The sequence below is a fragment of the Calidris pugnax genome, unplaced genomic scaffold, assembly GCF_001431845.1.
Source record: "Calidris pugnax isolate Ruff unplaced genomic scaffold, ASM143184v1 scaffold34, whole genome shotgun sequence".
Lineage (NCBI taxonomy): Eukaryota > Metazoa > Chordata > Aves > Charadriiformes > Scolopacidae > Calidris > Calidris pugnax.
The window spans coordinates 3,064,411-3,075,575 of NW_015090771.1; the positions used below are offsets into that span (position 1 = coordinate 3,064,411).

The 11,165-nt window shown below is 39.7% G+C and overlaps 1 long non-coding RNA gene across 1 annotated transcript; it reads right to left on the reverse strand.

Annotated features, from left to right (window-relative positions):
• Nucleotides 1-3,501: 3,501 nt before the first annotated feature.
• LOC106887147 lies at nt 3,502-9,366 on the reverse strand. Its single transcript, XR_001411814.1, has 3 exons — nt 6,895-9,366; nt 5,088-6,814; nt 3,502-4,953 (listed from the first exon to the last, which is right to left on the reverse strand). It is a non-coding gene; the product is annotated as an uncharacterized LOC106887147 (long non-coding RNA).
• Nucleotides 9,367-11,165: the final 1,799 nt, after the last annotated feature.

Sequence of the window (11,165 nt, forward strand, 5' to 3'; positions counted from 1 at the left end):
TTTTACTGTGCACCGTATTTAATTATTTCTGTAATGCCACACATTTAGGAGGTTACTACAATTCTTACTTTATAATGCTGCAAGCGGATATTCTTTATCAAGTAAGAAAAAAAACTGAAGGCAAACCCATGCCTTTGACTCTATTAGAATAAATTCAGAGTAGTTCCATTGAAGCTGCCCAAATTCTGCTGTGTTAATCCAGAAGTCTTTTGTTTCCAACTGCTTTGCAATCTCTACCATCATGACAGGCTGCTGCTCTTTTCTCTTTCAAATTCACGTTCAATGAATTCACGCAAAGGTTTTAAACAAACATTCTCACAGATTTGGCTGCAGTACTTCAAGATATTACTGCCCCCACCTGTCCACCCTGTACCATTCTTCTGCTGAAGGTTACCACCTCTGAAGCAAAAGAGGACTTGTGTTCACACCAGTTTTTATCAGGACTTGCTCTCTCTTTTGGTAACTGTACACCACCGCAGATACCACCACCACAGACCATTTATCAAAGATGCAAAAGAACCAAATGATCATCTCCTTTGAGAGTTTTACGTAGATGCAGCAACATTGACGCAGACATGTTGGATAAACACTGGTGTAAAACTGGTGTTTGCACGAATGTAAATACCTTCAGACAGTACAGCATCTCAACATAACTCCTGCCTTTGCAAAACAAACAACTGCTATGCAAAATAGTTACTCTCTGGGCTGGTATAAAGGCGATACGGTGCAGAGAGCCCTCCAGCTATGGATTTATAAAGGACAGGAAGTACACATTTCAGGTATTATTCTGTATTTATCTTGAATTCCATCCAAAAAGGATGTTAAAAATCAAATGAGGAAATAAATTAACATTGCTTTTAGATGAGGACACTATTAATACATCGCTAGGAGAGAACGTTGTACTAGGTTATCATGAGCAAAATACAAAACGACAATGTAAGTGACAGGCCTAAAGTTTGTTTCATCATTTTTGTAAAGTCTGTAGGTCATTGCAAGGGGATTTCCTCAGCAAACAAAATTACTCAACACTAACAATCATGAGTAATTAAAAATAAGTATGTGGAAGGGAAGCTACTGCTCCATGCAAATGCTATATGGAGAGGGAAAGGCAAAAAATAGTAATAATATTTTTTAAATTGCCTAAGCAGAAAGGCAGGTGATACCTTGAGCATACCCTTAAACTTAATGGGGTACACTGGGGCAAAGCCTGTATTTATGCCTTTACATAACACCTTGTTTTGAGATGGGCTCAAATCACACAATTTCGGTTTCCACAGCACAGACATAAAAAGCCTAAGGATCTTAAAAGCCAACATGACCAGATTTCTGAAGATAAGTCCTTTAGAAGGTGGAATTCCCATAGCTTTTATTCTTTTCAATTTATAAACAATTGTGAAACAAACCTAGTCTATTTATAAGATTATGTAACACTGACCACTGTCATTTACCCTTTGTCTCATGAGCAAAGTCACTGCCTTAAGACTAAGTAAGGTGCTGCCCAAGCTCCCCGTGAACTCTCATTAAAACTTACTTAAAACATACCTAGAATCAGAACCGATTCTCTGGCACTTACAGGGAATCAGTAGGGCATATGGGGACATTAGGAAACAGCTTGCTTAGCCTTTCTTAAAGGTCTAAAACTAGACGGTCACCCGTGACCACAACACAACGTATGATTCGTCCCTAAATGCCTAAAATTAAATCTTTCAAGACACAGGTACCACAGGTAACAAACTGCTTCTCTCATGACCGAGTCTTACTAACGCTGTGTACTTCTCGTGGCATTTAGCCAGCTGAGTGCAGGACATACCAAACATTACACTAAATATGAAACAACCTGCTGTTTTAATGAGTGTTTTCTGTGCAGGTGAGTATTATGAGAATGTCGACAAAAATTTATAGCTGATAAATCGGATGAGTAAACTTAAATGGATTTGGAGTAGCCCAAATAGCTGGGAGCTGCATTTCTTCTCCCAGCTCAGTCACTCCAGACAAACCACCGGGGCAAGTCACGACCTCCCTTTCTCAAACCTTTAGTGGGGGTAAGGCACCTGGCTTCAGCTCTAGGACAGACTCTGTCCATTCATTTCTGCAAAAGTGACCCTAATGCAAGCACCACGGAATATTCAGAATAACTTTACTGGAAACCGTGGGTACTCAAGAGACATGGTTTTTCCCTCCTGAAAGATTAATGATTATTCCGGAACCTACAGGAATTGCCAAAATTCTTAATCGATGAAGCCCCCACTGAATCGACTCGAGCCCCACTTACACAACAGCATAAGCCAAGACCCTGCTGACATTCAAGAAAATCTTCACTTGTCTAAAGGATACCAGTGCAAACCCTTTATGTGATGGAACTACATCCTCATGCAGTCCAGGATGCTGCATGCCATATCCCTCACTGCACTGGTACAAATGTCCCAGGACTAAGAGTTACAGAAATTGACTCATGCATATTTATCAAGACAACATGCTTTAGTATGGGCTCTTATTTTTTTTTCCAAATGTACATAACCAGCACTAAAAATACTACTTTAAGCATACCCATCTATCAAAAAAACACATTACATGTTTGTTTCATTGTAATAAAAAGGAAAGACTACCACAGCGAACAAAGAGAATGAGGAGTACTACAATGATCACAGAGTATCTCAAGTTGGAAGGGGCCCATAAGGACCATCAAGACCAACTCTCTACTCCTCGCAGGACTACCCAAAACTAAACCATATAACTAAATGTCCAGACACTCCTTGAACTCTGACATGCTTGGTGCCATGACCGCTTCCCTGGGGAGCCCGTTCCAGTGACCAACCACCCTCTCAGTGAAGAGCCTTCTCCTAATGTCCAATCTGAACTTCCTCTGACACAGCTTCATTTAATTTCCTGATGTCCTGCCAGTTTCATACTGCCTGACTACAAATTCCCTTTTTTTTTTTTTGGGTGTTAGTCAAAATTTTAGTATTTGGATACTTGCACTGGAAGCAGGGAAGGCAGGCAGTTTTATGGCTAGAAACATAGTAAAGAGCTTTAGTAATGTGAGAAGCTTGACTCTTCAGCTCAGTCCTTGATGAAAGAAGGACCCCAACCTCTTCAGGGAACGGCTTCGTTAAAATATTATTCCCTCTCATTTTGTTTACAATTAAATTCTCGGCCCAGTGGATCCAAATAATCTGGTGCTCAAATTATTGCCTGTATCTTTGATAGCTGCTACGAGCGTCACAGTTCCATGGAAGAGCTCTACTTTCTCACCACTAGGACTGCAGATGGGCACAAAGGCAATGGCAGCCTGTAAGAAAGGATCTAAAACACACAAGAAATCACTGCCTGGAATCCTCCAAGATTGTTTCAGCAAGTGCAAAGACCCTCAGCTAGTCTAAATTGGTATAGAGCTTCCGAAAGGAGCAAAGCTACACTGTAACATCAATTAACGCTTTATATGTTTAAATATTCAGCATGCATTTTGATGTCTATAAAATATTTCACAGAAGTGCCACAATATTCTGAAGGTATTTAATCTTTTAATTATTAGTGAGTTAAGAAGTGAACAGCCATCTGAGTTTTTGGCATTTTTTACATACTAGCAAAATAAACAGCATTCAGCAAACAATCATTTCCAAAGGTATGGCTCTCAGTTAAAAAGGCTTCTTCACCACAGGAAGCTGTCATGACTCCAAAAGGTTATCCAGCACTTACAAGACTTAAGATGCAAAATCATCTTGGAAACTCATCTGTCAACAAAGTTCCATTATGTTAATTTTCTCAGCATTTTTTGAATACAGTTTATCAGCAGTGGCCATATCGACAAATACAGTTTTGAAGGCCTAAATTCCCTGAGGGATTTCAATCACACCAAAAAGATACTTAAAACTATTTAAAAATAAGAACGTACATAACTTAGTCTAACGAAGTGGTTCAAAAATTGACAAATAGCAGTTTTTCCTCAATATTCACTTTGGAGTCCTCCACACCTGGTCACAGCCATGTGGGTTTACTTGGGAGGACAGAAGGGTACAACTAAGCTTCCTTCTGCCATCTCCTGCTCTGACAGTGAACAGTGGGCAGCTGAACGCTGACACGAGAAAGCCATTGCATGACTAGAAAGAGTCACTCATTGTTCAGGGAACATCTTGGCGGCAATTTGAACTTGGAGATGTTTCAAGACCTCTTGTGTTTTGTTGTGTTCCCTTAATACCGAGGATGCTGATCCGCTGTTTATCCTTCCAGCTTCCCGGCAATGACCCATAATCTTGTAACCACAAACTATGATTACTGCTACTTCCTCCTAGTGCAACTCTTCTAGAAGAGCTTATCAGTTGGCTGCAGCTGGCTCAGAAGGTACAGCTGGGCTGCCCTCTCCACTGTCCACACCCTAAATTATTCATGATGTATGGATGTGTCAGCATATGCTACACGGGCACTTCTCTTTAAAATTATGGAACACTAACAACATTGAGCTCTTCCCCTTCACTCTTCGTCCCCACATATCTGCACTCTAGATTCCTGACACACAGCAGCTGTTTCACCTATACCTATCTAACCTAAAAAAACCTTAAGTTCCTAAACCCAGTTTTTCATTATTTTTACAAGCCCTCTTCCCAACTAGAGCCATTGCAGCAATTAATAGGGTAAAAAGACTATTTTCTAAATTACTCCTTCCGTCTTTTTCATGCTTTGCACCTTAAGAGGCATTACTTGCCCTAGCAATTGCAGAAAACACTGGTTCATAAAGAAGTACTCGGAGTCCCTGGGCACTGCCTAGCTAAGTTACATAAAAGAGATTCCCCACCAGATCAGGGGAAGGCAGCAAAAATCAGCCCTACCTAGCAGGGTAGGTGTATGTGCAAGAAATGGGCAAAAAGAAGTTCAGGTCCCAAAAGGGTGGAGACAAACATTGCAGGGCAGCTGTGGGAAGGAAAAAAAGGTTAGGAGAGCTGAATGGTCAACTCCAACCTATTTCTATATTGGGTCTCCTGCCCTGAGAACCAGAGATGTTCTATTCCCCGTAAAGCACAGCACAATGCACGAGGCCACTAAGATGCTGGATCAGCCATGTTAAAAAACAGAGCTGAATGGTCAACTCCAACCTATTTCTATATTGGGTCTCCTGCCCTGAGAACCAGAGATGTTCTAGCTTCAGTTAGTCAACAAATGACAACTTCTCTTTTCATATTCCTTTTTTTTTTTCCCCAATTCCTTTTTTCCCCTTCCTCCATTCTCCGTAAAACACAGCATAATGCACGAGGCCGCTAAGATGCTGGATCAGCCATGTTAAAAAACAGCTGTTCCAAGGAAAAAGTTTTACATCTGAAAATTCCAAGGTAACTGGTCAATGGCTTTCCACAAGCCTGTCTTTTCATGGTTTTATTCTGAGATGTTGGAATATTTTTCTACATCAGTTTTATCAGTATTGGAAATAATATTACATGCTTCAGGGTTACCTGCATTTTCTTAAAACTTGAGTCTTCTCATATAATTTATGGCTAATCCAAACATAATGCACTTTTACTTCTCTCCCACATTGTAAGTAAAAAATTAAGGCTATGAGAATTCACATCCTTTGCACTGAGACAGTAATTCTGAGTGTGAAGTGCAGCACATTTGAAGTAGGAGTGGAAAAAAGCCTAGCTAAATTTAGTAACAGCCACCTACCTACCTCTGCTCCAATTCAATTGCCTGTGATTCTATGATGATACCTTGAAGTGCAGCTTTCAATGAATTTGGAATGGATTCTCAGGAAACATAAATTGTTATGTAAACAAGACTTAGAGATACCCTCATGAAACACAACTCAAACTGTAAAAAAACAAGGAGCAGTTAGTACATCAGCAATAGAAACAAGGGGTCACAATTAATTTACACAACAAAGTTCTACCTCTTACGCTGGTTAGACTTGCTACCTGCACTTGTCCTTTGGCAGCTTGCTATAGCATTACTACTACATTAAAAAAATACCATAATAGTTTGCAAAATAAGCTTATGCAAAGCCACGTTCATTCTCTTGCAGAATCACACAGTGGCTTAATACATGCTAATGGCATGCTGCCTTTAAAAGCTTATGTGGTAAGGTTTTCTATTCATTATAGCATCGCTGAAGCAAGAAAGCCTCTGCCAAACACCACGCATCTGGCTTGCGCCTATTTTAATTGTACTGGCTAATGTATTTCTATATACCTTTCAAAAAATAAAAATAAAAATCCCAAACCTCTCAGGGGTTAGTACTGTGGGTTCTAACAGAAGTCTCCTGAAGCTTTAAGGAATGAAAACTTCACTGGGCTTCACTGTAAGGAGAAAAACTGAAGACAGGAAGAACATACAAAAGCTGAGCAAAACACACAAATCAAAAAAAGTAAAATTTGTACTAAGTTTGTCAAGGCACATGTCAATTAGAATAGACAGATACACTTGGGAGGTGCAAGACTTTAAGGGACTTTAAGAGATTGAACAACACACAGTCCCAAATACTAAATTCAATTCTCCAGCCAGCACTAATCCATTCTATGAAAGGATACATCAGTGCCACGTTCCAGAAGTTGTCTTGTTCTCCACTAAGTTTGTTACCTGAGAACTCCTACAGTCACTAACGGTGATAGTCTCCTCAATGCTCTTTCAAGTACAGAGACAAAATCTAGTACCTTATGAAGAGATCTGGACCTCCTACTCCAATCAGAACATCCCAAACCTTGCAATAAGAAAAAAGAATAAAATAATGGTTACATTGAGTAGATCCTGCAGTTTCTAAGGTATCTGTGAACTAACTTTTCTGCATTCACTGTCAGAGCAGGATTAATACCATGGCAAAGAATCTGTAAACCTTGTTTGAGCAGTCTGTGAACTAACTTTTCCGCATTCACTGTCAGAGCAGGATTATACCGTGGCAAAGAATCTGTAAACCTTGTTTGAGCAAGGGCATCCTTCACCAAAAAACTAGTATCTTGACACTGAACATCGGTCTTTGCCAGAGCTATCATACATCCTTGCTCTTTACCTTCACAAATTTGTCAGGAGGAAAGGACTCACACAAAGCCCTGTACATGAGGTTGCAAAAGGCAGTTCCCCACTTAGATGCCAAGAGGATCTGAGCTGCATCCTCAGTAAAAAGGTGTGTTCCAGAAAATTCCCTTTAAAAAAATAAAAACAGAAAAAGACAACAGTACTCGTGACTATATGCATGTCATATCTTTTCAGACTTGCATCAAATACTGTCAGATAAGATGTGCTGTGGTTTACCTGGCCAGAGGGGGGAAAAAAAATAGGCTTGATTTAGAAACAAGCATAGGCTTCTCTTTTCCTCAGCATAGATGGAACTATCACATTCCGTGCCTATCCATGTTTTCTGAGCCAAGAACATCACCAGTTAGGCAGCTCTTCAGGAACACAGGAAACAGCTTAATTTGTGCATTCCCTCTAACGAATCGTGACATCACATCTGAGTGAGTAAACTTGAGTCAGAATTCCCATCCCAGATAAACGTAAAGGCATTTCCAAATTCTGTCCCCACAACTCTAGTACACCAAAGCAGCTGGAGCAACACCAGCCACCCGGCTCTCCAGCTAACATTCCTCCCATGGGGACAAAGTAGCATCACCATCTTCTCAGCAACTGATCACACTCTGGACACGTTAAGTCTGCGATGGAACAATATATAGTTAATATGAAAACGAATAAAGCTGAGGCAAAAGCCACAATTACCTAGCTGATTTGCAAAGCCCAGCATTCCTAAGTACAGAGCTCGAGTACTTCTGCTTGAAGCTCCTGAAGGGGAACGAATCTCAACAACAGTCATGTAGAGAGAGCAGCCTGCTCTCCCAGAGTCAATCAAGTACAAGCCCAGATCAAAGATCAGATCAAAGCTGTTGAAAAACAACATGTTCTGATCAACATTGTATGTCTCCTGGTGAAGCTTCCTCCCATGACAACCTAAAAACCATCACTGTTTGAAAAAGAGACTGAATTCTCACAGCCATTTCCAACAGACAGACAAAAACCACTACTTTGGGCAAACCGGGATGTTTACCAGACATGCTTAAAAAAATTCTCAAGTATTAATTTATGCAGAGGTGTCCTCCCAAATTCACCATTTCATTTCTGGCACTTTCAACTGTGAAGATTACACTTGTCACTACTAACCTAACCGAGACAGACCGATTGCTGCTCTAGAAATAGTTACAGCAGTTACTGCTGCTCATCTGGAATCTACTAAACTCTTTCCCCCACAACTGATTCACGTTAAACAAACCATGTGTCACCTCGCTGCAGTTCAAACCAGCTGACAACTTTGAACTACCCCTGCAGAAGACTGAGTGCTCACTTCTAAATGTCAGGAGCCCAAAGTTACTGCAGTATTAACACAGAACAGTTAAATCGCCATTTATGGGCACTGGTTAAACAACCATAAACACCAATTTATGAAGCATTCTATACGCCTGCAAAAGCTCGTGTCTGCACTCCAAACTGCTCTTCCTAAGGCTTCATCTGAATTGCTGTTTTTCAACAGGCTAACCTGGACACTTAAAAATTACAATTCATCAGATATCTTATTCCAGATTATTTTGAAGCCAGCTGGTTTTACAGGAGACTGTGTGAATTGGCAGCAATGCATTTTCACTTCACGTTAACATGGGCAGCTGGTCTTTATCTCGTGTGTCTCCTGTACCTTCTCAGTTCTGTTTCCTGCACTACCTGGCATTCTCTGCATTGGTCCCATGCTGTTGCCATAATTGCAACTACCTCTTAAATATGCAAAAAACTGCTTACTGAGATGATAATCCTACAGTTCTCCAGTTTATGCCCATTTTATATTTATGTTGAAGGTATGCCATTTTAACCAGTACCTTCAATGACACGGAGAACTGAACAGCACAAAGCAAGTTATTCCTACAATTAGCAGTTTATTGGTTTTTAGGCTATAAGGAATTAGCATAATCTACGCTCTAATGAAATAACCTTCATACCTTAAAATCCTTTATTGAACATGGATTATTCATCTCATTCCACTGTTCTATTGCTAATTTGTTTCATTTAGCTCTAAGAGTTGGCTAAGCTGTTTTCATGTATAAAACTACACACAAACCAGGGAAACCAAATTTAGATTTTTTTTGAACACCTATAAACATAGCAAAAAATCTTCACCTGAACTGCAACTTCTACTAGGAAGTTGTATTAGGAACTTGCAGACTGAAGATTTCTATTGAATCACTAGCCACATCTCATGGACCTATTTTATCTGCTTCAGACTATAATGCCTGTAAAAAACTTTTTATAACAATGAATCTGCAGCCAGCTCTGGAGTCCTCCAGAAGGAGGGACATGGATCTATTGGAGAAGGTGCATCAGGGGACCACAAAGATGCTCAGAGAGCTGGAGCATCTCTGCTATGAGGACAGGCTGAGAGGGTTGGGGTTGTTCAGCCTGAAGAGAAGGCTCCGGGGAGACCTTATTGCAGCCTTCCAGTACCTGAAGGGAGCTACAGGAGAGATGGGGAGGGACTCTTTGTCAGGGAGTGGAGAGATAGGACAAGGGGTAACAGTTTTAAAATGAAAAAGGGGAGATTTAGATTAGATATTAGGAAGACATTCTTTAGTGAATGACAGTGGGACAGCACTTACAATCTTTATATAAAAACTATTTACAGTGTAACTGAGATCAATGCTTTTACACACACATGTAAAAATGTGTTTATATTCATTTTTTCAACCAATAGAGAAGACGCTGTGTGCATCAGCAGACAGGGAAAGAAAAAAATAAAAACATCCCTAGACAATGCTACAGATCAAGCTTTTTCTGCATCCTTGTGTGCATCAGCAGACAGGGAAAGAAAAAAAATAAAGACATCCCTAGATAATGCTACAGATCAAGCTTTTTCTGCATCCTGAAAAGGCTTGAAAGTGGGCTTAAAACTACCGAAAAATTTTCAAGTGAAATTCAACCGACAAGAATCATGTTGTCAAATTCAAATCCCACTTAAACACAGCAAGAAATCCTAAAAAAAAAAATATTCCAGAAACACCAGCAAAGCGTAAACTTCTTTGTTACACGTTTGTTAAATTTAAGTGCCTTGGCTTAACACTGTTCTCTATAAATACCCTCCAAACAAAAGCCATTTAAACAATAAACTAACAACAAACAAAAAAAGATTTTGTTCAATCCAAGACTTTTAGGATGGAGCTGGCTCCTGTGTTCTGAAGCTATTATTATCTTTATCATCCTGAAATAAGTCTCTTAAGAGATCTGGATGGGAAAACTCACTTCAGTGCTTCCCAAAACCTTCAGTTTTCACATGAAGTTCAAAAAAATGAAAGTCATTTTTCCCCCTCCATATGTTTCATAGCAATCAAAATTTACTATGTACTTTTTAGATAATCTGTGGGTTTGGTAGGTAGATTAGTCAGAGGTAATCACTAATTCAGCTTCTTGTTTTGGTAAAAGTTCTTAAATTCTTTCAACTTAGTTCATGTTAACCAGCTCCTCCTCTCCCCCCCAGCAACAGCAAGCCAAACAGCACTTCCACAGGAAGCCTGCACAAGGCACTACAGAGACTGCTTCAAGGACTAAACACCTGCCATTTCCCACTTCACAAAGATTTTAAGTCTCAGCATGACCTCCAGCATGAATATATAATATCTACGATTCACCCATCCTTCTTTCATCAAAATACAAATTACAGAAAATTATCACAGACATACTATTACAGGTGTATATACACAACTACAGCAGTGCAAACAAGATTTCCATCTTCCATATAATATTCTACTATTTTCTCCTTCCCTGACCCTCCCTCATCCACACTGCCTTCTAATTACAGAAAATTATCACAAACACACTATTACAGGTGTATATACACAACTATAGCAGTGCAAACAAGATTTCTATCTTCCATATAATATTCTACTATCTTCTCCTTCCCTGACCCTCCCTCATCCACACCTGAGTTTTATAAAGCCTGGTGCCTTACATCTCACAAGACATCTTTTTAGTTCACCATGTAACTGATTTCAGTGACTAAGGGTCCAAGACAAAATAATAACCATCAAATTAACATTATTACCACAAAGTTGAAAGCAACATTTGCACACTTAGAAATATAAACTTTTACCTCAGTTGTAACGCTACTGGCAGCTGTAATTTAATTATTTCCATTTTCCAGCGAAACGGTGAAAGCAAAA